The sequence below is a fragment of the Papio anubis genome, chromosome 14, assembly GCF_008728515.1.
Source record: "Papio anubis isolate 15944 chromosome 14, Panubis1.0, whole genome shotgun sequence".
Classification (NCBI taxonomy): domain Eukaryota; kingdom Metazoa; phylum Chordata; class Mammalia; order Primates; family Cercopithecidae; genus Papio; species Papio anubis.
Genome location: NC_044989.1, coordinates 17,559,334 through 17,585,576, shown reverse-complemented (window position 1 = coordinate 17,585,576; position 26,243 = coordinate 17,559,334). Strand labels below are relative to the sequence as shown.

The window sequence follows — 26,243 nt, the reverse complement described above, 5'->3', positions numbered from 1 at the left end:
AACACCGCATGTTCTCACTCACAGGTGGGAACTGAACAATGAGAACACTTGGGCACAGGTAGGGGAACATCACACACTAGGGCCTGTTGTGGGATGGGGATCTGGGGGAGGGATAGCATTAGGAGATATATCTAATGTAAGTGACGAGTTAATGGGTGCAGCACAGCAACATGGCACATGTATACAAATGTAACAAACCTGCACGTTGTGCACATGTACCCTAGAACTTAAAGTATAATAATTTTTTAAAAAATTTTTTTGCTGAATTAATGAGTTGGTTGACATTTGCCAATAGCTTAGCTACTGGCTGCTTCCATTCTGTATCAAATTTTAAAGTCTCTCTTGCCCACTGCATTAGCTGAGAGAAAAGAAATCACAACAAACGTGCTTTTAAAATGGTGGTCACCACAGAAGACAAGTAGCTTATTTATCAACCACTGCAGATGGCAGGTACATTTTTTTCCTTAATTAGGAGAGTTTTTATTAAAGACAAGATAGGTAAGTTCTAACATACACACACATACAAGTTATTGGCTGGATCAAATTATATCATAAAACAAATACCAAAAAGTAAATGGAAAAATTGGGGATGTGGCATAAAATCAACAAAAGCATACTAACCCAGATTGTAATAGAAGTGATGCTGGCTGACAAGATCATCATACAGATTCTACCCGGCTAATACTAAAAGGAAATGGACAGTGTACATACTCATGAGTAACTGTAGGTGGCAAATCACATTAACACTGCTCGACTTAATCTACAGTTGTTAAAATGTAAAATTACCCATCTTAAGGCATGGCTGCTTATAAATTCAACTAGTAAAAATGCATTTAACACTAGTAAAGATCTAAAGAGGCAAGGCTGTCTTTGCATAGATGTATAAAATACACTTTACCCCATCCTGTAACCTGGAGAGCTTTGTTTTCATAAAAACCACCAATTTTAGAATAATCTATCAACCAAAGTTAAGACTAGACTTTTTGTAGTTCTTATCAAATGTAAGTCAAGGACAAATAAAGTACTATTTTATATTAAATACATCCTTATATAGACATACTCAAAGCACTCACATTAAAACAGACACACACACACACACACACACACACACACACACACACACACACTAAAGTCTCCCAATCTCAAATTCCTCTAACGCAGCTTCTTGAAATTATTTTCTACATTCATCCTTCCTTTTACTCTACAATTCTTGACCTAACACCCCATTTTTAAGCATTTTTGCAAAGGGCAATTCCAGGTGACCAAACCCAAAGGACACTTCCCAATCTGCATATCTGCATCTGTCCATAGCATTTGTCCTACTGACCTCCCCTGCTTCTGCAATTCACTAACACCATTTGCTGTATTCTCTCCCACTTGTCTGACTACTCATGTTTAGTTTTTATGAAACTCTGTGTCCTCTTCTCAAATTTTAAATCTGGGCTCACAAAATATTGATTAAATGCCTGCAGGAGCAAGGCAGGGGCCCAAAATGAGAGGAGGAGGACACCTGGCCACTGTAACTACCAGGGAGCACAGGTCCTGCTGAAGGAGGGCACTGGCCAACTGTTGTCCCTTATCAGGTGGCCAGATCACTCAATTTGTGAAGAACACCTATAAATTTTATTTTTATAAAAAACCAATTTTTTAAATGTTGGCAACTATGGTTCTTCCTGTTTTAATACCATCAACCAAGCTGAAGACACCTGCAGCCTGGGTACAATCTGCAGCCTCCAGCTTTGTGTCATCTTCCACCCGGCCTCACCTACCACCATGGCCTCCTCCTTGTGCCTCTGCTCTTCTCATTGGCCAATGTCATCTGACAGTGGAGTCCACATGTGCATCTCCAGCCCAGTCTCCATCCTGCATTCCAGACTCACAGAGCTGCCTACCAGATGTGTCCTTCTGAATGCCCCATTGGGGCCTTACAATAAGCACATCCACACTTTCCCTTCATCCTCTACTCCCTTCACACCCGCTTACTCAGGCCAGACACCTGGAGATCACCCTAGGCCCCTCCTTTTTCCTGCCATGCAGGCCTGCTGGCAGCCAGCCAGCACTGAGGGTGAGCAAATACACATCCCCATTGCCTCTCAAATCGATTTTTTTTTTCTATCCCTCCTGCTTTAATCCAGACACTCGGTATTTTTCCACTGGTTCACCACAACAGACACCTAACTGTCCCCCGTGCCTTAGGCCTATTTCCATTCCCTACCCTCAAATTCTTCCTTCACACTCAGCTGAAGTTACCCTTACCATGCACATTGGATTAAGTTATATGCTACTCACCATACTTAAAGTCCCCACATGGCTCTTTTGGCCTTCAGGGTAAACTCTGGATCCAGAATGCTTGAGTTGGTATCCTGGCTTCAGCGCTCACTAGCTGTGTGACCTTGGGTCAGTCATTTAGGTTCTTTGAGCTTTAGTTTCCTTATTTGTATGGCATGGATACTAAATATCAGATACCACAGAGAAGTTATGAGGATTAAAAATGAGATAATACAAATAAAACACTCTGTGCTTGGGATATAGAAATGTTCAATTAAATGGTAGCTATTATAAATTGTTATTATTATTATTATTCCTTATCCATTAGCCTTTCCTGTCACAACCGAACTGAAACTCTAGAACAATAAAGAATTAGTGAAAAACAGTCAGACATGGTGGCTCATGCCTGTAATCCCAGCACTTTGGGGGACCAAGACAGGAGGATCACCTGAGGTCAGGAGTTCGAAACCAGCCTGGCCAACATGGTGAAACCCTGTCTCTACTAAAAATACAAAAATTAGCCGGGCATGGTGGCACATGCCCGTAGTCACAGCTATTCAGGAGACTAAGGCAGGAAAATCGCTTGAACCTGGGAGGCAGAGGTTGCAGCGAGCCAAAATCGTGCCACTGCACTCCAGCCTGGGTGACAGAGCGAGATTCCATCCCCCAGCAAAAAACAAAAAAAACAATTAATGAAAATCCCTGAAAGTGCTCCAACTTCTCACAACTCCAGGTCTCTGCACTTGTTTGGTCTGCTCAGAATGTCCTTCAAGACTCAGCTCTATCATATTCTCCAGAACCAATCCCAGACCCCAGACCTCTCCCTGCCTCAAAATCAGGCTCCCTTCCACTGCACCCCACGCACCAGTACCTGCCTCCATCAGAGTACTTAACTTGCTGAAATGCAGTAGAACAATTTACTCATTGTCTCCACACTGCACTGTGAGCTCTGCAAAAGTAGGCCTATTTTTTCTTAATTTTTGTATCCTTAATGCCCAGCCAAAAGTAATGAATAAGCAAATGATCTTTTTTAATCCCAAGATCAACGCAGAGAACCAGGCATTAAGATGATTCCCCACTTATGAATGAGGAAATTGAGGTTTCAAATAGTTAAATGGAAAGCAGAGGTGGCAACCCCAGAGCCCACGCCCGCTCTCCAGTGAGCCCCATATTGGGGAGGCACATCGTACTCTTTGCTTCTGTAGGGGGTGGTGGTTGTCTGTCCTAACACACCAGGCTCATGTCCTTAAATTCAACTGTATTTTGGCTTTATCTCCCTAAATGAGTATATAAACAATACCAATGACTTATATCACCTCATGCCCTTTCTGTGGAGAGCTACAAAACATTTACAAAGCACAGGGATAAACAGAAGAGTCACACAGTTTGTTATGTGCTTATCTCTATAAAGTATGTATGTGCCGTCTTCTTTATAAGGTCCATTACAAAATAACTTTTCTGGAAAACATTTATATAGTGCTTACTTTGTGCTGGGCACAATTTGAAGCATTTTACTTTATGCTACCTAATACTAGATAAATAAATACTATTATTACTCCCATTCTGCAAATGAGGATACTGAGGCCACAGAGGTTAAATAACTTGTCCAGCCAAAAAGAAGTGGAGCTAAGATCTGAATCCAGGAGTAAGAGCACAGATTCTGTTACTACCACTTTCTGTTTGTATAATGTAGCTAAATTATTAAAATTATTCCTTGAGATTTCTTCATCTGTTGATAAATAGATGATAGATAGATAGATAACTGACAGCAAAAGGTAGATAGATGTAATATAATAATAGTACCTACATCAAAATTTGATTATAAGAAATAAATGGGTTAATATGTATATCACATTTATAACAGTGTCTGGCATATTATATAAGTGCTATATCAATATTTACTATTGTGATTTTGGTTTTGTTTTGTTTTATTTTTTGTTTTTTTGAGACAGAGGCTCTGTCACCAGGCTGGAGTGCAGTGGTGCGATCTCGGCTCACTGAAACCTCCGCCTCCCAGATTCAAGTGATTCTTCTGCCTCAGTCTCCTGAGTAGCTGGGACTACAGGCATGCGCCATCACGCCCAGCTAATTTTTGTATTTTTAGTAGAGACAGGGTTTCACCGTGTTGGCCAGGATGGTCTCTATCTCTTGACCTCGTGATCCACCTGCCTCAGACTCCCAAAGTGCTGGGATTACAGGCCTGAGCCATGGCACCCAGCCTATTGTTATTTTTATCACTAAGTACTGACAGAGCCCTGAGTGCCATCTAAGAAAGAACTGGAATTGTAAGTACACAGGAAATGCTCCCACTTATTTGATGCTAATTTGACCCGCTCTAGATAGACCTTGGAGCAAGACCAGCCTGCAGCAATACTGGGAGGCCAGTAGTTGGTCTGCAGGGATTTAGTTTCCTCCGCCCCTTTGAGAATATCCCTTGCTCCCTCTCTGAAAATAACGTCATGTTCTCTCCTTGTACCCCTTTCAAACTAGTAGGAAAGGCTAGGAGATTAGTCTTTAAACTGTGGTATGAAGTATAAGACCTCTGGACGTTTCCTACATCTATTATGGTTCTTTCGACACAAGCAGCAGCAACCGGTTGCAGCTAACTCAAACAAATGCAACTTTTTCAGATGGCTATGTGAAGCTCCTAGAACCAAAGAGAAGCCTGAAAAGCCACACCTGGAAACAGGCAGGAGTCAGGGTCCTTCTGAGGAATCTGACAGTTGAAATTACAGGAATAATCAATATAGTTAAAATGGTAATACAACTCAAAGCAATCTACAGATAGATTCAATGATATTCCTATCAAACTATTAATGTCATTTTTAAAGAATTAGACAAAACTATTTTAAAATTCATATGGAACCAAAAAAAGAGCCTGAAAAGCCAAAGCAATCTTAAGCAAAAAAAAAAGAAAGAAAGAAAAAAATACCTAGAGGCATCACATTACTGACTTTAAGCTATACTACAAGGCTACAGTAACTAAAACAGCAAGGTACTAGTATAAAAACAGACACATGGACCAATGGAAGAGAACAGAGAATGCAGAATTGAAGCCACATACCCACAACCATCTGATCTTCAACAAAGTCAACAAAAATAAGCCATGGGGAAAGGACTCCCTAATCAATAAATGGTGCTGAGATAACTGGCTAACCATATGTGGAAGAACAAATTTGAACCCCTACTTATAACCATGTACAAAAATTAACTCAAGATGGATTAAAGTCTTAAATGTAAGACCTCAAACTATAAAAATCCTAGAAGAAAAACATGGGTTTTCTTTCTAAAAAGCATTTATTAAAGGAAATACCTTTCTCAACATCAGCCTTGGCAAAGAAGTTGTGGCTAAGTCCTCAAAGTAATTTTAACAAAAATAATTGACTAGTAGGAAAATTAAACTAAGGAGATTCTGCACAGTAAAAGAAACTATCAAAGAGTAAACAGACAGCCTACAGAATGGGAGAAAAAAATTGCAAATTATGCATCTGACAAAAGACTAACATCCAGAATCTATAAGGAATTTAAATCAACAACAAAGAACAAATAACCCCACTAACAGACACTTCTCAAAAGAAGACATATAAGTGGCCAACAAGCATATGAAGAAACGCTCATCATTACTCATGATCAGAGCAATGCTGGCAAGGTTGATGAGCAAAGGGAACATTTACACACTGTTGCTGGGAATTTAAGTTAGTTCAGTCACTGTGGAAAGCAGATTGGAGATTTCTCAAACAACTTAAAACAGAACTACCATTCAACTCAGCAATATCATTACTGGTATATCCAAAGAAAATAAACCATTCTACCAAAAAGAAACATGCATTTGTATGTTCTTCATGGTCTAATCACAATAGCAAAGACATAGAATCAACCTAGTTGCCCATCAACAGTGGACTGGCTAAAGGAAATGTGCTACATATACACCATGGAATATTACACAACCATAAAAAAGAACAAAATCATGTCCTTTGCAGCAACATGAATGCAGCTAAAGGCCATTATCCTAAGAGAATTAACACAGAAATTGAAAATCAAATACCACATGCTCTCACTTATGTGAGTGGGAGCTAAATGTTGGGTAAAGATGGACATAAAGATAGGAACAATAAATGATGTGAACTACTGGTGGGGGAGGTTGCAAAGGGGGCAAGGGTTGAAAAACTACCTATTTGGTTTTATGCTCACTACCTGGGTGACTGGTTCCATCATACCCCAAACCTCAGCATCAGGCAATATACCCATGTAAACAAAGCTGCACACATACTCCCTGAATCTGAAATAAAAGTTGAAAAAATGAAAAAAAAAGCAACTACAGGAATAATGTATAGAGGAAGAGATCTCTTCAGAGAGCCACCACAGGAAAGAACTCACTCTAGTGGTCTCTTCCATTCTCAGACAGTGTCAGACTGGCTGAGCCTACACCATCTGTCCACCCAATGGCTATACTGGGGCAGGGAGAAGAAGCTGGCTGAAGGAACCTCTCGGGGGATCTTAACAGTTACTCACAAAGTCAATATTCAACAGTGCAGTATAATTACCCAAAGGGAATTAGGGAGACCCCAGGAAGATGAAACAGACATGTGGCCAAAAAGTCCACTCAACCTTCCCAGAATACTCGATTCAAAAAAAAACAAAAGAGTCTAAGGAATTTCAGCCATCAAGGAACAAAACCAATTAACTATCTGGGTGACAGAGGTCCCTCTCCAATGCCCCCAAAGTCATACCAGTACATAAGCCAGTGACATCATCTTGCTACTACTTGCAATGCCCTTTCCCCCTCTGTGGATGGCAAGAGGGACTTTTCTAAACTGTTAAGTCATAGGCCATGCACAGTGGCTCACACCTGTAATCCCAGTACTTTAGTGGGGCTGAAGCAGAAGAATCATTGCTTGAGTCCAGGAGTTCAAGACTAGTCCGGACAACATAGCAAGATCCCATTTATACAAAAAAATAAAAATAAAAAATGAGTCAGATGTGGTGGTACGAGGCTATAGTCCCAGCTATTCAAGAGACTGAGGTGGGAGGATCGCCTGAGCCCAGGAGTTGAAGGCTGTAGTGAACTATGATTGTGCCACTGCACTCCACTGGGCAACAGAGTGAGCCCATCTCTAAAAAATAAAAATAAATAAATAAAATTTAAAAATACATAGGCCAGAATATGCCAATACTCTATGTAAATCTTCAATAGCTTCTAGCATCTTCAGGATGGAGTCTAAACTCTATCCTGTCTGTTTGGCCTCAGCATCCAACAATACACCTCATACCTCTGCCTTACTCCACCAAATTATCTACCATCTCCAGCTGCACCACACACTCTCCCTTCCAAACCTCGTCGAAGCTGTTCCCTCTGATTGGGGTGTCCTTTTCCCTTCTTTTCCAGTTAACTCCAGTTCTGTCTTCAAGAAATCAGTTCAAATGTCACCTCTTCCAGGAAACTTTCTCTCAATGTACTCCCTTCCTTCCCATATACACGCACCTAATGCTACACAGGCGCCTCACCTTTGTGCCTGCAGAACGGCATTTCTTAGCAATATCACTGACATATGGTGGCATCAGTGCCTGCTACACAGTAAACAAGTGGGAGATGTCCAAGGAAAGTTTAACTAAACGAACATTCCACTTAAAGGAAAAAACAAGGGTTTTCCTGCTCAAAAGGTTGTGGAGACGGCTGCTTGGGAAGTACCTTCTCACCATATTGGCTTTCCTAGGGGCTCCAGGACATGGCGATGACAATGTCTGACTAAGCTGTTGTTTTTCTATACCCCATCTGAGCACCTGACATATTGTAGCATTTCCAAAGGATTTTAGAAAAGTGTTTATAGATGCTAGAAGAAAAGAAGGTGATTTTTGCCAAGCTATATAAATCTTCAGCATATTTACAGCAAAACTCTCAGAGGTCCAAGTGTCTATTGCTGTAGTATGTTGCCAGAGTGACTATTTATTTCATGAGGTTAAAAAAAGTTTTACTTAACTTTTTAAAAGATATAATAAACATGATGGTTTATATAGCTTCTAGACCATTCTTTGGAAGGTAGTAAAAACGGGTTTATGCTTCACAAACATCCGTATCCAGTCCCTGGAAACCATCCTGGGAGGATTTTTTAAATGCTTTGCCCAGAACTATCAATTATAACTAATCCTACACTTCATCAATATAAAAAAATTATAAAATAATGAGATCCCCAGGCAATGCAAGTCAAAAAAAAGTTTTAAATTTGACTTATTAAAATGAATTATCACACCTATCCTTTCTCCAGCCCATTTTCTAAATACACCCAGCTCTCTGAGTTTCCAAGTTCTCCATATAAGAACGAACAAGGTAGAATTGAGCTGAGGAAGAAAAGGAGGTCCTTGGAAGAACACCCACACCCTAAGGCAAGCCCAGCAGTGACATTAGCCGGCTCAGGGCCAAGCCTCAGGAGATGGTTGTAGGCGTCATCTCTGAACAGGTGCAGGCTTTCCTTCTGCCATGCAGAAAGTTCTCACTCCACAGCAAATCCAAATGCACGCTTGGAAAAAACAAACCCCAGGCAATCTGGAGTAAAACGTGGCTTTCTTTACCTGATGTTCACAATCAAAGTTTCTGTGAGTTTCCTACCGAAGTCAGTTTAACAAGGGAAATTTGAAATAGTTTCACACTCAATCTATTTGGTGGTATCTGAAGAAGGTCACAGTAGAATGGCATGAACAGGGTTTATGGAGGGCTGTTATTGTCTGTTACATAAAAAAACATAATGTGCTGTTTTGTGGTCTGTCTACTTACATCAAATTAGCTAAGCAGTCCACATTAGTGAGCACTGCCTCCTAATGGAGACACTAGGGTGTGTGTTTGTATGGATGGGTATGTGGTGCAAGTGTGTGGCCCCCTTCCCAGGAGAGAAAACTCATCTCCTCCCTTCTACATCATACAGTGCTCGGGTCCTGGTACTCAAAACCATATCACTGTGCACTCATTAGGGCTTATATCTGCTTTGGTGGGGCAGTCTGAAACCTAATCCTAGTATCTAATGATGTCTGCATGGAAATTGTTTCTGAGTTGCTCACATAACTTATAAATGAAGGATTGTAAAACAGGGCTTGCTTATGTATTCTTAACTCCATTGATGTGAGTTATAGGGATGACTGGTAAAAAGCAACTAAAAGCAAATCTACTGGAATTCAGGGCCACATTAAACTGTCCGTCCTGTAATCTGTACTTCAAACCCCCATATTAAAAAAAAAGCCCCTGGGATCATGGCAGAGGGGAGGCAGGACTAGACTGCAGCTCCGTACAGCATGCAGAGGTTTGCATTGTGAATTTTATCTTCAGATTGGCTGCAAGAACAAACCAGCAATACCAAGAGGACCACAGACCCTCTGAAGGAAGCAGACTGCTCCTGCAGGACCCAGGAGACCCGCAAATACTGTGAGTGCCCCAAATGCGGAAGTGGGAAAGGTAGACACTTCTCCCCCAGATACACACCCCCAATGGAGAAGCTGAAGGTCTGTTTGCAGGAGAAGTTTCCAACTGTACCTGGAACTGAGTCAAGTTAGAGAGCCAAGCAAAATACAGAGGAAGCAGCAGAAAGGCCCTGGGAGCTCACTGGGTCCCCTAGCAGCCCATTCCTGTCTGGCACCACGGGGATCCATCGTGAGGGTGACCAGAGGTGCAGGGGGTAAAACTCAACAAGGAGAAGGAATTCTCTAGGCAAAGTTTGTAAGAATTTGAACAGGGTGAGAAGCCCCCTGGCCAGAACTCAGGAAAGGGTGTGGATCTGGCATGCAGACTTCACAGGCCGGGAAGAACTAAAGCCCCTTCTTTCTCAGCTGGGAGGCGGATAGCCTCGGGCAAGTTTCTAAGACCCTCTCACCCTCCACCTGGAAATAGACTCCAGGCTGTAAGATGGGACACGGTGGGAGTGGGACCAGCCCTTCGGTTTGCCTGGGAACTGGGTGAGGCCTGTGACTGCCAGCTTTCCCCCACTTAACTGAAAACCTGCATGACTCAGCAGAGGCAGCCATAACCCTCCTAGGTACACATCTCCAGTGACCTGGGTATCTCACCTCCATCCCCCACAGCAGCCACAGCAAGACCCCCCCAAGGAGAGTCTGAGCTCAGACACGTGTGCCTAGCCCCATCCCCACCTGATGGTCCTTCCCTAGCCACCTTGGTAACTGAAGATAAAGGGCATATAACCTTGAGAGTTTTAGGGCCCCACCCACTGCTGGTTCCTCCTCATACTAGCACAGCTGAAAGTGCCACCTCCTGGCAGGGGGCCAACCAGCACAGAAATAGAGCATTAAACTACCAAAGCTAAGGATCCTCATGGAGTCCATTGGACCCTCTGCTACCTCCACCAGAACAGGCACTGGTATCCACGGCTGAGAGACCCATAGACAGTTCACATCACAGGACTCTGTGCAGGTAACCCCCAGGACCAGCCCAGAGCCAGGCAGACTTACTGGGTGGCTAGACCCAGAAAAGAGACAACAATCACTGCAGTTCGGCTCACAGGAAGCCACATTCATAGGAAAAGGGGGAGAGTACTACATCAAGGGAACACCCCATGGGACAAAAGAATCTGCACAACAGCCTTCAGCCCTAGACCTTCCCTCTGACAGAGCCTACCCAAATGAGAAGGAACCAGAAAATCAACTCTGGTAATATGACAAAACAAGGCTCTTCAGCACCCCCAAGCAAATCACACTAGTTCACCAGCAATGGATCCAAACCAAGACGAAATCCCTGATTTACCTGAAAAAGAATTTGGGAGGTCAGTTATTAAGCTAAACAGGGAGGGACCAGATAAAGGTGAAGCCCAATGCAAGGAGATCCAAAAAAATGATACAATAAGTGAAGGAAGAAATATTCAAGGAAATAGACAGCTTAAAAAGAAAACAATAAAAATTTCAGGAAACTTCAGACCCACTTTTAGAAATGTGAAATGCTCTGGAAAGTCTCAGCAACAGAACTGAACAAGCAGAAGAAAGAAATTCAGAGCTTGAAGACAAGGTCTTCGAATTAACCCATCCAACAAAGACAAAGAAAAAAGAATAAGAAAATATGAACAAAACCTCAAAGAAGTATAGGATTATGTTACATGACCAAACCTAAGAATAATCAGTGTTCCTGAGGAAGAAAAGAATTCTAAAAGCTTAGAAAATATATTTGGGGGAATAATCGAGGAAAACTTCCCTGGCAGTGCTAGAGACCTAGACATCCAAATCCAAGAAGCACAAAGAACACCTGGGAAATTCATCACAAAAAGATCTTCACCTAGGCACATTGTCATCAGGTTACCCAAAGCTGAGATGAAGGAAATAATTTTAAGAGCTGTGAGACAGAAGCACCAGGTAACCCATAAAGGAAAACCTATCAGATTAAGAACAGATTTCTCAGCAGAAACCCTACAAGCTAGAAGGGACTAGGGCCTTATCTTCAGTCTCCTCAAACAAAACAATTATCAGCCAAGAATTCTGTATCCAGCAAAACTAAGCATCATATATGAAGAAAAGATACAGTCTTTTTGAGACAAACAAATGCTGAGAGAATTCGCCATTACCAAGCCACCACCACAAGAACTGCTAAAAGGAGCTCTAAATCTTGAAACAAATCCTGGAAACACATCAAAACAGAACCTCTCTTTTTTTTTTTTTTTTTTTTTTATTGAGACGGAGTCTCGCTCAGTCGCCCAGGCTGGAGTTCAGTGGCGCAATCTCGGCTCACTGCAAGCTCCGCCTCCCGGGTTTACGCCATTCTCCTGCCTCAGCCTCCCAAGTAGCTGGGACTACAGGCGCCGGCCACCACGCCTGGCTAATTTTTTGTATTTTTAGTAGAGACAGGGTTTCACTGTGTTAGCCAGGATGGTCTCGATCTCCTGACCTTGTGATCCGCCCGTCTCGGCCTCCCAAAGTGCTGGGATTACAGGCGTGAGCCACCACGCCCGGCAAAACAGAACCTCTTTAAAGCAAAAATCACACAGGACCTATAAAGCAAAAATACAAGTTTAAAAGCAAAAACAAACAAACAAAAACACAAACTACACAGGCAACAAAGAGCACGATGTATGCAATGGTATCTCACATTTCAATACTAACATTGAATGTAAATGACCTAAATGCTCCACTTAAAAGATACAGAACTACAGACAGGCTAAGAATTCACCAACTATCTGCTGCTTTCAGGAGACTCACCTAACACATAAGGAGTCACATAAACTTAAAGTAAAGGGGTGGAAAAAGGCATTTCATGCAAATGGACACCAAAAGTGAGCAGGGATAGCTATTCTTATATCAGACAAAACAAACTTTAAAGCAACAGCGGTTAAAAGAGACAAAGAGGGACATTATGTAATGGTAAAAGGCCTTGTCCAACAGGAAAATATCACAATCCTAAACATATGCACCTAACACTGGAGCATCCAAATTTATAAAACAATTACTAACAGACCTAAGAAATGAGATAGACAGCAACACAATAATATCAAGGGACTTCAGTACTCCACTGACAACACTAGACAGGTCATCAAGACAGAAAGTCAAAAGAGAAACAATGGATTTAAACTATACCTTGGAACAAATGGACTTAACAGATATATACAGAACATTTCATCCAACAACCAAAGAATACACACCCTATTCAACAAATGGAACTTTCTCCAAGATAGACCATATCATACGCCATAAAATGAGCCTCAATAAGTTTAAGAAAATTTAAATTATATGAAGCACGCTCTCAGACCACAGTGGAATTAAACTGGAAATCAATTCCAAAAGGAACCTTCAAAACCATGCAAATACATGGAAATTAAATAACTTGCTCTGAAATGAGCATTGGGTCAAAAATGAAATCAAGATGGAAATTTAAAAATTCTTCGAACTGAATGATAATGATGACACAAACTATCAGAACCTCTGGGATATAGCAAAGGCAGTGTTAAGAGGAAAGTTCATAGCCCTAAATGCCTACCTCAAAAAGTCTGAAAGAGCACAAACAGACAATCTAAAGTCACACCTCAAAGAACTAGAGAATCTAGAACAAACTAAACCCAACCCCAGCAGAAGAAAGGAAATAACCAAGATCAGAGCAGAACTAAATGAAATTGAAAGAAACAAAAAAAATTACAAAAGATAAATGAAACAAAAAGCTGGTTCTTTGAAAAGATAAATAGAATTGATAGACCATTAGCAAGATTAACCAAGAAAAGAAGAGAGAAAATCCAAATAACCTCACTAAGAAACGAAACAGGAGATACTACAACTGACAGCACTGAAATACAAAAGATCATTCAGGGCTACTATGAACACCTTTATGCATATAAACTAGAAAACATAGAAGAGATGGATAAATTCCTGGAAAAATACAACCTTCCTAGCTTAAATCAGAAAGAATTAGATACCTGAACAGACCAATAACAAGCAGTGAGATTGAAATGGTAATTTTTAAATTGCAAAAAAAAAAAAAAGCCAGGACCAGCTGGATTCACAGCAAAATTCTACCAGACATTCAAAGAAGAATTGGTACCAATCTTTTTGACACTATTCCACAAGACAGAGAAAGGAGGAATCCTTCCTAATTCATTCTATGAAGCCAGGATCACCCAAAACCAGGAAAGGACATAACCAAAAAAGAAACTACAGACCGATATCCTTCATGAACATAGATGCTAAAATCCTTAACAAAATACTAGCTAACCAAATCCAACAACATATCAAAAAGATAATCTACCATGATCAACTGGATTTCATACCAGGGATGCCAGAATGGTTTAACATACACAAGTCAATAAATGAGATACATCACATAAACAGAATTAAAAAACAAAAATCACATGATCATCTCAATAGATGCAGAAAAAGCATTAGACAAAATCCAGCATCCTTTATGATTAAAACTGTCAGCAAAATCGGCATATAAGGGACATATCTTAATGTAATAAAAGCCATCTATGACAAAACCACAGCCAACATAATACTGAATAGGGAAAAGTTGAAAGCATTGCCTCTGAGAACGGAAACAAGACAAGGATGCCTACTGCCACCACTCCTCTTCAACATAGTACCTGAAGTCCTAGCCAGAGCAATCAGACAAGAGAAAGAAATAAAGGGCATCCAAATTGGTAAGAAGGAAGTCAAACTGTCACTGTTTACTGGTGATATGATCACTTACCTGGAAAACTCTAAGGACTCTTCCAGAAAGCTCCTAGAGCTGATAAAAGAATTCAACAAAGTTTCTGGATACAAGATTAACATACACAAATCAGTAGCTCTTCTATACACCAACAGCGACCAAGTAGAGAATCAAATCAAGAACTTAACCCCTTTTACAATAGCTGCAAAAAAATAAAATACTTAGGAATATACCTAACAAAGGAGTCAAAACACCTCTACAAGGAAAACTACAAAACACTGCTGAAAGGAATCATAGATGAGACAAACAAATGGAAACACATCTCATGCTCATGGATGGGTAGAATCAATATTGTGAAAATGACCATACTGCCAAAGGCAATCTACAAATTCAATGCAATCCCCATCAAAATACCACCATCATTCTTCACAGAATTAGAAAAAACAATTCTAAAATTCATATGGAATCAAAAAAGAGCCCACATAAACAAATCAAGACTAAGCAAAAAGAACAGATCTGGAGGCATCACACTACCTGATTTCAAACTATACTGTAAGGCCATAGTCACCAAAGCAGCATGGTACTGGTATAAAAATAGGCACATAGACCAATGGAACAGAATAGAAAACCCAGAAATAAACCCAAATACTTACAGCCAACTCATCTTTAACAAAGCAAACAAAAACATAAAGTGGGGAAAGAACACCCTTTTCAACAAATGGTGCTGGGATAATTGGCTAGCCACCTGTAGGAGAATGAAATTGGAAGCTCATCTCTCACCTTATACAAAAATCAACAAGATGGATTAAGGACTTAAACCAAGACCTGAAACTATAAAAATTCTAGAAGATAGCATTGGAACAATAACAAAAATTCTATAAGATAACATTGGAAAAACCCTTCTAGATATTGGCTTAAGCAAGGATTTCATGACCAAGAACCCAAAAGCAAATGCAATAAAAATGAAGATAAACAGCTGGGACCTAATTAAACTAAAGAGCTTTTGCATGGCAAAAGGAACAGTCAGCAGAGTAAACAGACAACCCACAGAGTGGGAGAAAATCTTCACAATCTATATATCTGACAAAGGACTAATATCTAGAATCTACGACAAAAACAAACTCAAACAAATCAGTACAAAAAAAAAATCCCGTCAAAAAGTGTGCTAAGGACATAAATAGACAATTCTCAAAAGAAGATATACCAATGGCCAACAAACATATGAAAAAATGCTCAACATCACTAATGATCAGGAATACTCCTGCAAGAATGGCCATAATCGAAAAACCAAAAAACAGTAGATGTTGGAGTGGATGTGGTGAACAGGGGACACTTCTATACTGCTAGTGGGAATGTAAACTAGTACAACCACTATGGAAAACAGTGTGGAGATTCCTTAAAGAACTAAAAGTAGAACTACCATTTGATCCAGCAATCTCACTACTGGGTATCTACCCAGAGGAAAAGAAGTCATTATTCGAAAAAGATAAATGGATACACGTTTATAGCAGCATAATTCACAATTGCAAAATCGTGGAACCAACCCAAACGCCCATCAATCAATGAGTGGATAAAGAAACTGTGATATATACAGATATAGATAGATACATACATAGAGAGAGAGAGAGAGATGAGATGATAGAATACAATGCAGCCATAAAAAGGAATGAATTAACAGTATCTACAGTGACCTGAATGAGATTGGAGACTATTTTCTAAGTGAAGTAACTCAGGAATGGAAAATCAAACATCGTATGTTCTCACTGATATGTGGGAGCTAAGCTATGAGGATGCAAAGACGTAAGAATGATACAATGGACTTTGGGGACTCAGGGGGAAGAGTGGGAGTGGGGTGAGGGATTAAAAGAGTACAAATAATGTGCAGTGTATACTGTTCGGGTGATATGTGCACCAAAATCTCACAAATCACCACTAAAGAACTTACTCATGTAACGAAACACCACCTGTACCCAAATAACTTATGGAAAAATAAAAACAATAATAATAATAAAAGAAGAGAAAAAATAATAAAACAAAAATTACATGAGAAGGCAACGTGTGCTGCTTTAAATCTAGAGAGACTGGGAGAAGAAAATTCAGTGCTCATCACCAAAAAGATGCACCACACTGACATTCAATTTCTAATTACATCAAGAAGTCTGGGGAACCTGCTTAAAAAACAAAGTTCTCAGGTTTTGCATAAACTTTGACAAGACTCCTAAGTTCACATCTCAAAAGAGCCTACTTTATAGGAATTGTGGTTTAAGGAGAAGATAAGAGGGCATGGGAACACCGATACCTTTTTACACTGTGGCAAAGGTGAGTGGGTGGGTGGGTGGGTGGGTTGATGGATGGATGGATGGATGGATGGATGGATGGATGGATGGATGGATGGACATTTAAATGGGTGGGTGGAAGAATGGGATGGATGGATGGACATTTAAATGGCTGGGTGGAAGAATGGGATGGATGGATGGATAGATGGATGGATGGATAGATGGATGGGACACACAGATGAACACTGCCATACATGGTACTTTCTTTTTATCCTTTTATCCCAGAGGAGACAAGCTCTGTCATGGAGGCTCAGGCCTGAGCCTCAGGGTTGAATCTCATCTTCGTAACATCTAAGCACCAAGGGAAAGAAGACCAGGGTCTTATGTCAGTGGCCGCATGAAGGTACCACACTTAGAAAACTCAGATCTTAAAAACCCACACACAAAAAAAAACACTGCCAAGAAGTGTTTTGTCTTTGAACTCAAAGACAAGAATAATGAAATGCTTTTGCCACAACATCTCCACTCAATCCAAATCTACAAACAACAGTCTTTAACCATGAAGTTCTCCCATCTCTTTGGCCAATTACATTTTTATCTCAAGTAAATCATAGGAAATGGTTTTCAGTTCACCATGGCATGTCCATCAGGGCTTAGGAAAGCCAGTCCAGTCCATAGCGGAATAAAAGTAAAAAATATATAAGCATGTTGAAGCCTCAAATTTAGTCTGCTGGCATTCTTTTGTCTCAATACACTAATTATTTGCCAGGATTTAAGCCAGCATTCCTAAAGTTCAGAGGCAGCAAATGACTTGACTGATCTTTGGAGTAACTTTCTGTTCTATGGTCCTATTTATACTCTCATTCCCTACAACTAGAAATTCATCACTGGATACTCTATCCTTCTTCAATGCCCCATCAGGCTATCTGTGATGGCCATTTTTGATGTTTAGGCCAGTATATTCTGTTAAATGTGATGTGATGGTTAATTTTATGTGTTAACTTGGCTGGGTCACAGGGTGCCCAGATATTTGGTCAAACATTATTCTGAGTGTTTCTCTGAGGGTATTTTGGAAGACACTGGCATATAAATTGGTAGGCTTTGAGTAAAGCAGATTGCCTTCTATAATGCTGGTGGGCTTCATCAAATCAGCTGAAAGCCTGAACAGAACAAAAAGTCTGGCCTCCCTCAAACAGCAAAGAATTTTCCAGCAGCCTGCCTTCGGACTTCATTGTAACATCAGCTCTTCCAGGCTGTATAGCAACTGCCTCCAAACTTGAAATGGAGTGTTGGCTCTCCTGGGTTTCCAGCCTGCTGGCCCATCCTGCAAATTTTGGACTTGCCAGTCTCCATAATTGTGTGAACCAATTTCTTATGATAAATCTCTTTCTAACGTATGCACATCCTATTTGTTCTTCTTGTCTAGAAAACCCTAACACAAATGGGTTCTCAGAAAACAGACCAGATTTACCTCTCTTATCTTTTTAACAGATATCCATGCGTCCAGAGGAAGTGTCTCATGCAATGAAGAAGACCAGGTAAGGAGGGGAGTCCCACTGAAACACAAAAAGTGGCTCATAACCATGCCCAGGGCTCTCCATCAGTCCTTATCCCATCTACATTGGAAGGGTTACTGTCTCCTCACAGTAAACTGTCTCCAGACTTTATTATTAGTGTCTCTTCATTTAAGCTAATTTGAAAGCAGCTTATCCATGATCAACAGTGAGCAAATGCTTAGAATCCCACCACAAATGTTCCTACATCCCCATTCATCATTCTGCTAATTCAATTTATAAAAAATAATCCAAATTAACACATATAAATAATGTTATTAAAGACCATTGCAGGAAGGTTGCATTTTTAAAAGAAATTATAAAATCACCAGGCAGTAAGGAAAAACAAAAAAACAAAAAAACAGGGAAGGACAAGTGATATGCTCAGTTACCCAGATTTGGGGACAGAACCAAAGCTAGGATTCAAATATCTAATCTTCTAGAAGTACTCAAAGTGATATGCTTAAAGTTACCTAGATTTTGAGATAGAGCCAGAGATAGGATTCAAATGTCTAATCTTCTAGAAGTGCTATGTAACTACATACAGTGGTATATATGTGTTAATTTACCAAGGAGCTGGACTCACATCCCTAACCTCAGAAAAGCTTGCCTTCCACATAGACACAAACCTGCCCCCACACCCATCCTGTGTCTCTGCTCCCTTTCACAACCACGCTATATGTGTATGGTCTGCACTTCCTCACCTCCATTCACCTTTCAAGCCAGTCCAATCTCACTTTAGGTCCCACTTCTGCAACACACCTCCAAAAGAGGCTTCTGCTTCCCATGCTTGCACCTCTCCAGTCTATTCTTCTATCTGTTCTTCACAGCCTTCCCAGGCAATCTTGTATAAATTTAAATTGGCTCGTGACACTCACCTTCTGCAAATCCATTTTTCACAGCCCTCAGAATAAACCATAAGACCTTGAACTTGACCTAAAGGGCACAGCTTGATCTGACCCCGGCCGGCCCTCTTCTACAACTTCCTCCCAGCTGTCCCCACCCTTGTTCTCCTGAAGTTCCTGAATAGAACAAAAAGAGGTTCAGTGCTCATTCCTGCCTTAGAATCCTCAGCCTGGAATTCTCTTTCTCCCACTCTTCACTTAATGGACTCCTTTCATCACTCAAAATGAAATGTCTCCTCTTTAGAAAGGTCTTTCCTGACCCTCTCATCTAAACTAGTGACTCCCTACCCTTGTTACTGTCTCCCATGAAGTCCTTTAGAGCACTTACCACCACTGAAATTTTGCATTGGTTTGTTTAATGCCTGTCTCCTCCCACTTCTCACCCCACCCCACCCCACCCCCGTTTCCTTTACCACAGTATACCCCGCACCTAGCATAGTACATAACATCATGTAAGTACTCAAATACTTGTTGAATGAATGTATGTACAGATTTGAATATATAATGAGAATATATATATGTGACTATGTAAGTTAATCATTATGTCACCTTTGGTGAGCATCTGGTAAGTGCTCGGATGACTGATTGGTAGGACAGTCAGCAAGATACTTCATTCATTTGGGACTTCACCAAACTCACTGAAGCTGGCTGCTGCCAACATTAACTGCTTAACTGTAACATTATTGGCTAAAAGGATCTAGAGTCTCCAGATCCTTATGCCTCTATCATTCGATACTTGTGCAACTGAAAACAATATTTATACAGTATCTCCTCAAAGCAAATCATAGTGCAAGGCTGTGCAGGATTCCAAAGAGAATGAGACCTCTTGCCCACAAGAAAAATACCACAACCTAGTCTAGTAACTATTTTTAGCTTATTAAAGAGTTTACTTTTATAATGTGCAGATTTTGATCCTCTTAACAACTGTGAAAAAAAGTATAATGTGCAGGTATGCTAAAAAGTTTCAAAAGATGATCTAGAGAAATGATAAAGAAAAACAGGGATGAAAATTCTAAATCAGCTTCTACACTTTATTGTACATTTTAAGCCTTGTTATTATGTTCATGATAATTGAGTATTCACTCCAGGCTTCACCAAACAGCAGGCCCCTGAAAAAATAAAACAACACTCTCCTCTTTCTCCTCCTCCCCAGCTTGTACTTACTCCCCATCCCCTGCCTCCACTAAGCACCCAGGGTAGTCCAGACCGGCAAGCAAAGGCCAGGTCCAGGATGAAATTCAAACTCAGTCCCCGACTCCCCAAGGACTCTGGATAACTCGCTGTCCTCCTGTTCTGCTCCCTAGCTCCAGACAGAAGTAAGGCAGAAAGATGCTGGACTTCAAGTCAGATGACCCCTGACTGTGTCCAAGTTCAAGGCTCACTTTGCCTTAATTTCTTCATCAGCAATATGGGCTTCCTAACTTCCATCCTGCCTACAGCTTATAACTCTCAGTTGCTCTGAGGACATGAAAGTTCCTACAAACCACAATATGTTGTACAAATGTGACCGAGTCATTGTGATTTTTATCAGGACTTAAGTATTTAGTATCTTGTATTGTTCTATCTTGTCTCATTGATCTGGAGTCTCCAGATCCACTACAAGTTCAAGCTCAAAGACCACGTCATAGATTCTACCTACCTTCATTGCCTGTAGTACTGGGCACTTAGCACCTATACAATAAGTACTTGTGAATTGGTCACTGGTTGATTTACCTGACAAAAGTGAGTCATAGTGCAAAGTGTTCTGTGATTTTTCTGAATTTCTTACATTGATCAACATATTTTCTGAAAATCACCATAATGTTTCCCTGGCCCATGATCTTTATGGTTTATCTTCCTTTTTTCCTAACCAGCTGGGCAGAATTTCACTGAAAAGCAGACTATTTTGTCAAAGGCAAAAATAATATTTTGCTAATGCAGTCTTTAAGGTTCCTTTTAAGGCTGAGACATGGGACCCAAAAGTCACTTGATAACTGCAAGCCCCCTCTGTCACTGTTCAACAAATGCAGTCCGAGATCCCACTAAGCACAGGGTACAGTGTTGGAACTGTAGCAATAAATGAGGAAGACTGAATCTCACAGTGGCTCTGCAGTCAGACTGCCAGGGATAGAATCCTAGCTTCACCTTTTCCGGGCTGGGTGACCTTGTACAAGTTTCTCAGTTTGTCTCTCTCTCCTCCTCTAAAATAGGGTAATAATAGAACCTATCATCCTAAGATTGTCATCAGGATGAAACGAGTTAATACATGTAAAAGTTTTCAGCTTTTAGTGCCTAGTACAGGGTAACAATAAATATTAGAGATCTAGATCAATGTAGCTAAACAGACCAAGACCCAGATTAGCAAAATGACACATCAAGTCAAGGAGCCTTAAAGAAATACATATCAGAGCTGGAAACCAGGTCCCCACATCCTATTCTCTTCTCTATGATGTTTCTTTGTGGGTATATCACACAGGTGGCACTCTGGAAGATCCACTTTCCTGACACCTGATAAACAGAGTCAGTAAACACACCCACCTTCTCCTCTGCTTCAACCTAACCTGCAGAGCCAATCTTCCTGCTAGTGAGACTTCAGGCCCGCCATTTCCCATTGGCCTCCTATCTGACTCAACATGCACCTGGGGGGTTCCATCTACTGCTGGCTCCCACAGCAATACTGCAGTGAAGAAAGCAAGCATCACATCCTCATGCAGTTCTTATGAGAATTAAATGAGATAATGCCTGGAAAAGTGCCTAGCAGAGTATCTGATATATAGTATGCAGCCAATAAATGTTATCTACTAAAAAACAGAAGAAGGAAAAGAAGGAGCAAAACCCTGTGGTGCCTACTGTCTCAAAGCTGACACACATTCCAACAGCAAATGCCAGACACAGGGCAGATTGAGATGGGTGGTAGAACAGAGGGATGCACGTCTGTGAAGAATTACAGTGAAGGGCAAAACCCACTGAAGATAGGAGGGAGCTGCAGTTCCCACTCTTCCCCTTCCTTCTTAAAAGAAGACGATGATACTGTTGGTGCTTTGCTGGCAAACTCAAGCTCCAGAGCTTTGGGGTTTTAATAATATTTCAGAACAGAACAAAGACTGATTCTGACCTCCCAATTTGCCCTCATACGCTTGACCAGCAAAACCTTAGCGTAGCTGCATTCATCAATGGCTCTATTCAGGCAATAATGGCTCAGACAAAAGATTAAATTAAAACAGATCCCACAAGTCTCCTTAGTATATTCACAACATGCTTTGGCCTCTATGGCACTTCCATATAACCTTCTCCGTATCCCAATATTGACAATTCCTAGTTCGGAAATGACAAACATAATATTAGAACAAGAGAAGAAGGGAAGCTGGTGAGAAAGAAAGAACAGACTAGACTGGGTGCAGAAATCATATCATCCATTTGCTGTCTGTCCCCGAGTGCATCCTGGGGCCTGGCCCATGGCAGGCTGGTTGGAAATGCATACTGAACGAGTCAATCTCCTCAAGAAGGTCACAACCCAGGTAAGAAGTGGAGTCTACACATTACACCAAGTTCAGATAGAGAATCAAAGCCACCTCTTCGGCTCCAGATATGCAGGGAGGACAAAGCATGAGAGCATATGCCTTTAGCAAGGAGACAGGTGCGTGCTTCCTGTTTACCTGGGCAGATATTTGCAAATAGTCTAAGAAGGGGGGCAACTAGGAGTGACTTACACAGTTCTAAGTGAATGGTTATGCAAATCGCTTGAGCAAATACAGGGAAAGAAACAGGAAAGGCTTCTGAACTGGTTTTCCTCCTCTGCCCCAGTATTTTCAGAGGGTACGGTGAAAGACAAAAAACCCGAAGGCTCCGGGCCAACCGCAAAGCTACTCTCCAGGAGGAACGTAAGGAACACCTACCGCCCCTCCCCCAACTTCGCGCCTTGGCACCAAACCAGGGCCCCTGGGTCATTTTGGCAGGTGGAGGTAGCTCTTTGCTGTCCTCGGCCCCTGCCGCGGGCCACCCGAGTGAAGCTTTCGGCTCGGTCTCCCCAGAAAAAACCGGGGGAAGACATCAAGGATGCAAAAGGTGCTCCTTTCTCCAAATGAACGAGAAGGGACAGAGCGGGGTGGGGGGTGCAGGACAAGCCCTGCAATGCGAAAGGCGCCCAGCCAGGCTCGCCGCGGCCCCTGCCGGCAAGACTGGCTCGCTTGCTAGCCAAGGTGCCTCAGGAGGTCGGGCAGCCACCCAGAAGGGCGCGGAAAAGAGGAGTTCCTGACCCCGGGGCACCCATCCCCACCACTGCCACTCATCCAAACGCGGAGTCCGCAAGTGACTCCACACCTGTGCTGCAAGCCCCACGCCATCCCCAACCCAGAGCGCAGGGCTGGACAAGAGCAAGGACCCTGGGTTCACTCTTCCCTGCAACTGTCGCGGGGCGCCTAGCACAGCTGCAGGGCAAAGGGGAGAGGAGGAACGACAAAGAAGGCGGAGCAGACGGCCCGGGAAGCATTTACAAGCGCCAGGAAAGCGCCTCCTCTCGAGGAAGGGCAGGAACGGCTTCCCGGCCAAGGAAACGCCCCGGGGATACCCCTGCGCGAGGTGCCGCCTTTCTCCGGCTCATTGATTCTCCCGCCTCCAGCTGGTCCTCCCCCATGGCCATAGCCCACCTTACTCCCCGAAAGCTGATCCTAAATACCTTCCCCGAGGCTTTCAAAGGAACCCAGACACCGGTTCAGCAGCCCGCAGCTCACGCAACAGGCGGAGCCTTGGGGCTCCAGCGACGGCGGGCTCTCGGCACCAGAGCATGCGGACGCCGCAAGCCAGGCGCCCAGCAGCACAGAAAGTGCCCTGCGGCCGTAGACCCTCGGGGTCGTGCACCCGCGACCTGGACCACAGGGGACTGTGGCAGCAAAAGGTGGGGGAAGGCGCGGTAAAGTTGCAGGGTCGCCCGGAGAAGTCCCCGGAGCGCGCAGTGAGGTGGGGACGCCAGCCAGGTACCTGCAGGAGTCCGGGCGCATCCGGCTCGCTCCGCTCTGCGACGCCGTCCGCCAGCGCTGCAGGGATCAGGCCTCGCGGCGCGGCCCCGCGCCTGCCGCCGCGGCGGCGAGGAGAGCCGGGCGGCCCGCGTCGGCCGGTCTGTCCGTCGGTCCCGCCCAGCTGGAGCGAGGCTCCCGGGAGCTGCGGGCGGGGCGGGGCGGGGCCCGCCGCTCGGCCGCCGCCCCATTGGTCGCAGCTCCGCCAGCCCCTCGCTTCGGGCTGGCAGCCGGGCGCCCCGGGCCGAGGGCGCGGGCGGCTGAGGACTGCGGGGCTCCGACCGCTAGACAGGCGGACAGACTGATGGACCGAGACACTGCCCTGCAGGCAGCGCGCCCCCGCCCATGCCCAAGTGCAGAGTCACCCCGGAGTGGCCGGCGCTGTCCGGCTGGGAGCAGGAGCGCGCCCCGCACCTCCCACCTGCGCTCCCTCCTGGGCCCGAAGCGCTGGAAAAAGATGACCTCCCCCGCGGCCCCGGCGGTTGGGGCAACCGCCTCTCTAAAGTCGCGGTCCCAGCGACACTTTGCTAATTTGCCTGGATTTCCTCAGGAAGTCGCGAGGCCCAAACTTGTTTTAAAACAAAGTGCGAGGGAGAATACATACAGCTCCAGTTCCTGCCAATGTTTGCTACCGGTCCCGCTGCCTGAAGACTCACGCACAGTGCAGAACAAGATGCTCTGTCTCATTCCTCGATTCACCGAGTCAGAAGTGCCTGGACATTTGCACCAAGCAGATGCGCCTCATTTGTAGAAGAGGAACCAGTCGGGTCCCCTTTCCGAAGGACGAATGGAAGAGGGAGTCAGGGGACGTTGCCTTCAGCCGACGTTGAGAAACAAGCCACGACCTCGGCGAGGACAGCGTGTGGTCCAGAAGGCATCGCTGGCCTCGCTGCACTGAGCAAGAGCGCTCAATCAACAGCCAGGAGAAATGGGACGCTTCGGGACCCACCCCCGCGCTCCCCCTCCCGCCCCCAAACTGCAGATTTTTAAGTTGTGCAGACGTGCAATAATTCCTTGGAGCCAGCTGCTCCAAGCTAAGGCGCCCAGTGTTCCCTGGGTTCCCACCCGCAGCATGCGCCCTGCCAGCTGCCTCCAAGCCAGCACCCGCTGACCACTCACCTCAGGCAAGCACCTAGCGAGACGACGCAGATTCAAGCTCCAGGCCTTGAGCCAAGCGCTGGGGAGGGAATGGGGGCAAAGAGGTGGTAGAAAACACTTTCCTGAACTTATTGAATACCCTATGTTATCTGTGGGTTTTCTAATTGTTCTTTGCTTAATGAAAAACCCACGTTGGAAATCAGAAAAAGGGAATAATCCTCACAGTATCTTGTGGGCTTCAAAGAGGTTTTCCCCTTAAAGGGGATGCTGGTCCAGAGGAGAGGCTAACAGCAGGCAGGAAGGGCAGAGGAAAAGCTAAAGCTGGTGGTCTTCCCCTTGAGACCTGGAGCCCACCAAGCTCCAACAGTTTCATTTGACTTCTGGAAAGCAAAGTACAGATGCATGTGTCTGCAGAGCACTGTTTTGAGCCATTTGTCCCTAATTCCATGGTTCTTTGCTTCCTGCAGTCTTGCCTCCTCGCCTGTGGAAAAGGATCCAAAGCATTGGTTTACACTGCTATTTACAAGCAACTGAAGAAGATAATTTTCTTACATGGTTCATCATCTTTAGCATAAGATCTAAGATTGTTCCAAAAATATATTTACATTTTATCAACACCTTAGAAGAATGCTCCCAGATCTCTCCCAGCAGTTAGCTATTTAATCATTTTTAAATCACTAAGTTTATCCAAAAAGTCCAGCATGGTTTACTTGAGAAGAAAATATGTTCAGAATCTCTAAGCACTGCAGAAGGCATCTGCAGTGCAGAAGAGTTGGCAGTGAGGTCTTTCTCCCAGGGTCTGGGTGGCACGTGTGAGCAGGCGGGAAGGCACACACGGTGGGGGCCAGGAAGGGCCCCTGTGCATCTGCGGGAGCTGAGGACAGAAGGGGTGGGCCTCCACGGTGGGCATGCAGGAGTGGGCACAGAGAAGGGCCACAGATCTGAGAGTCAGAGAGACAGGACTTCTTCCCCTGCTGAGCCCTGCATCTTTCAGCCCTGGTTTTCTCATCTGTAAAGAAAGTTCTTCTCTCTCAGGT

General features: G+C 43.3%; 1 protein-coding gene across 1 annotated transcript in view; it reads right to left on the bottom strand.

Moving 5' to 3' along the window:
• KCNS3 (potassium voltage-gated channel modifier subfamily S member 3) overlaps window positions 1–24,220 on the bottom strand; it is a 48,155-nt gene extending 23,935 nt beyond the window's left edge. Inside the window, exon 1 of the mRNA XM_003908308.4 lies at window positions 24,074–24,220. The gene's annotated coding sequence lies outside the window, so the exon portion shown is untranslated. The remainder of the gene's footprint in view (window positions 1–24,073) is intronic.
• Between the last annotated feature and the right edge of the window lie 2,023 nt (window positions 24,221–26,243).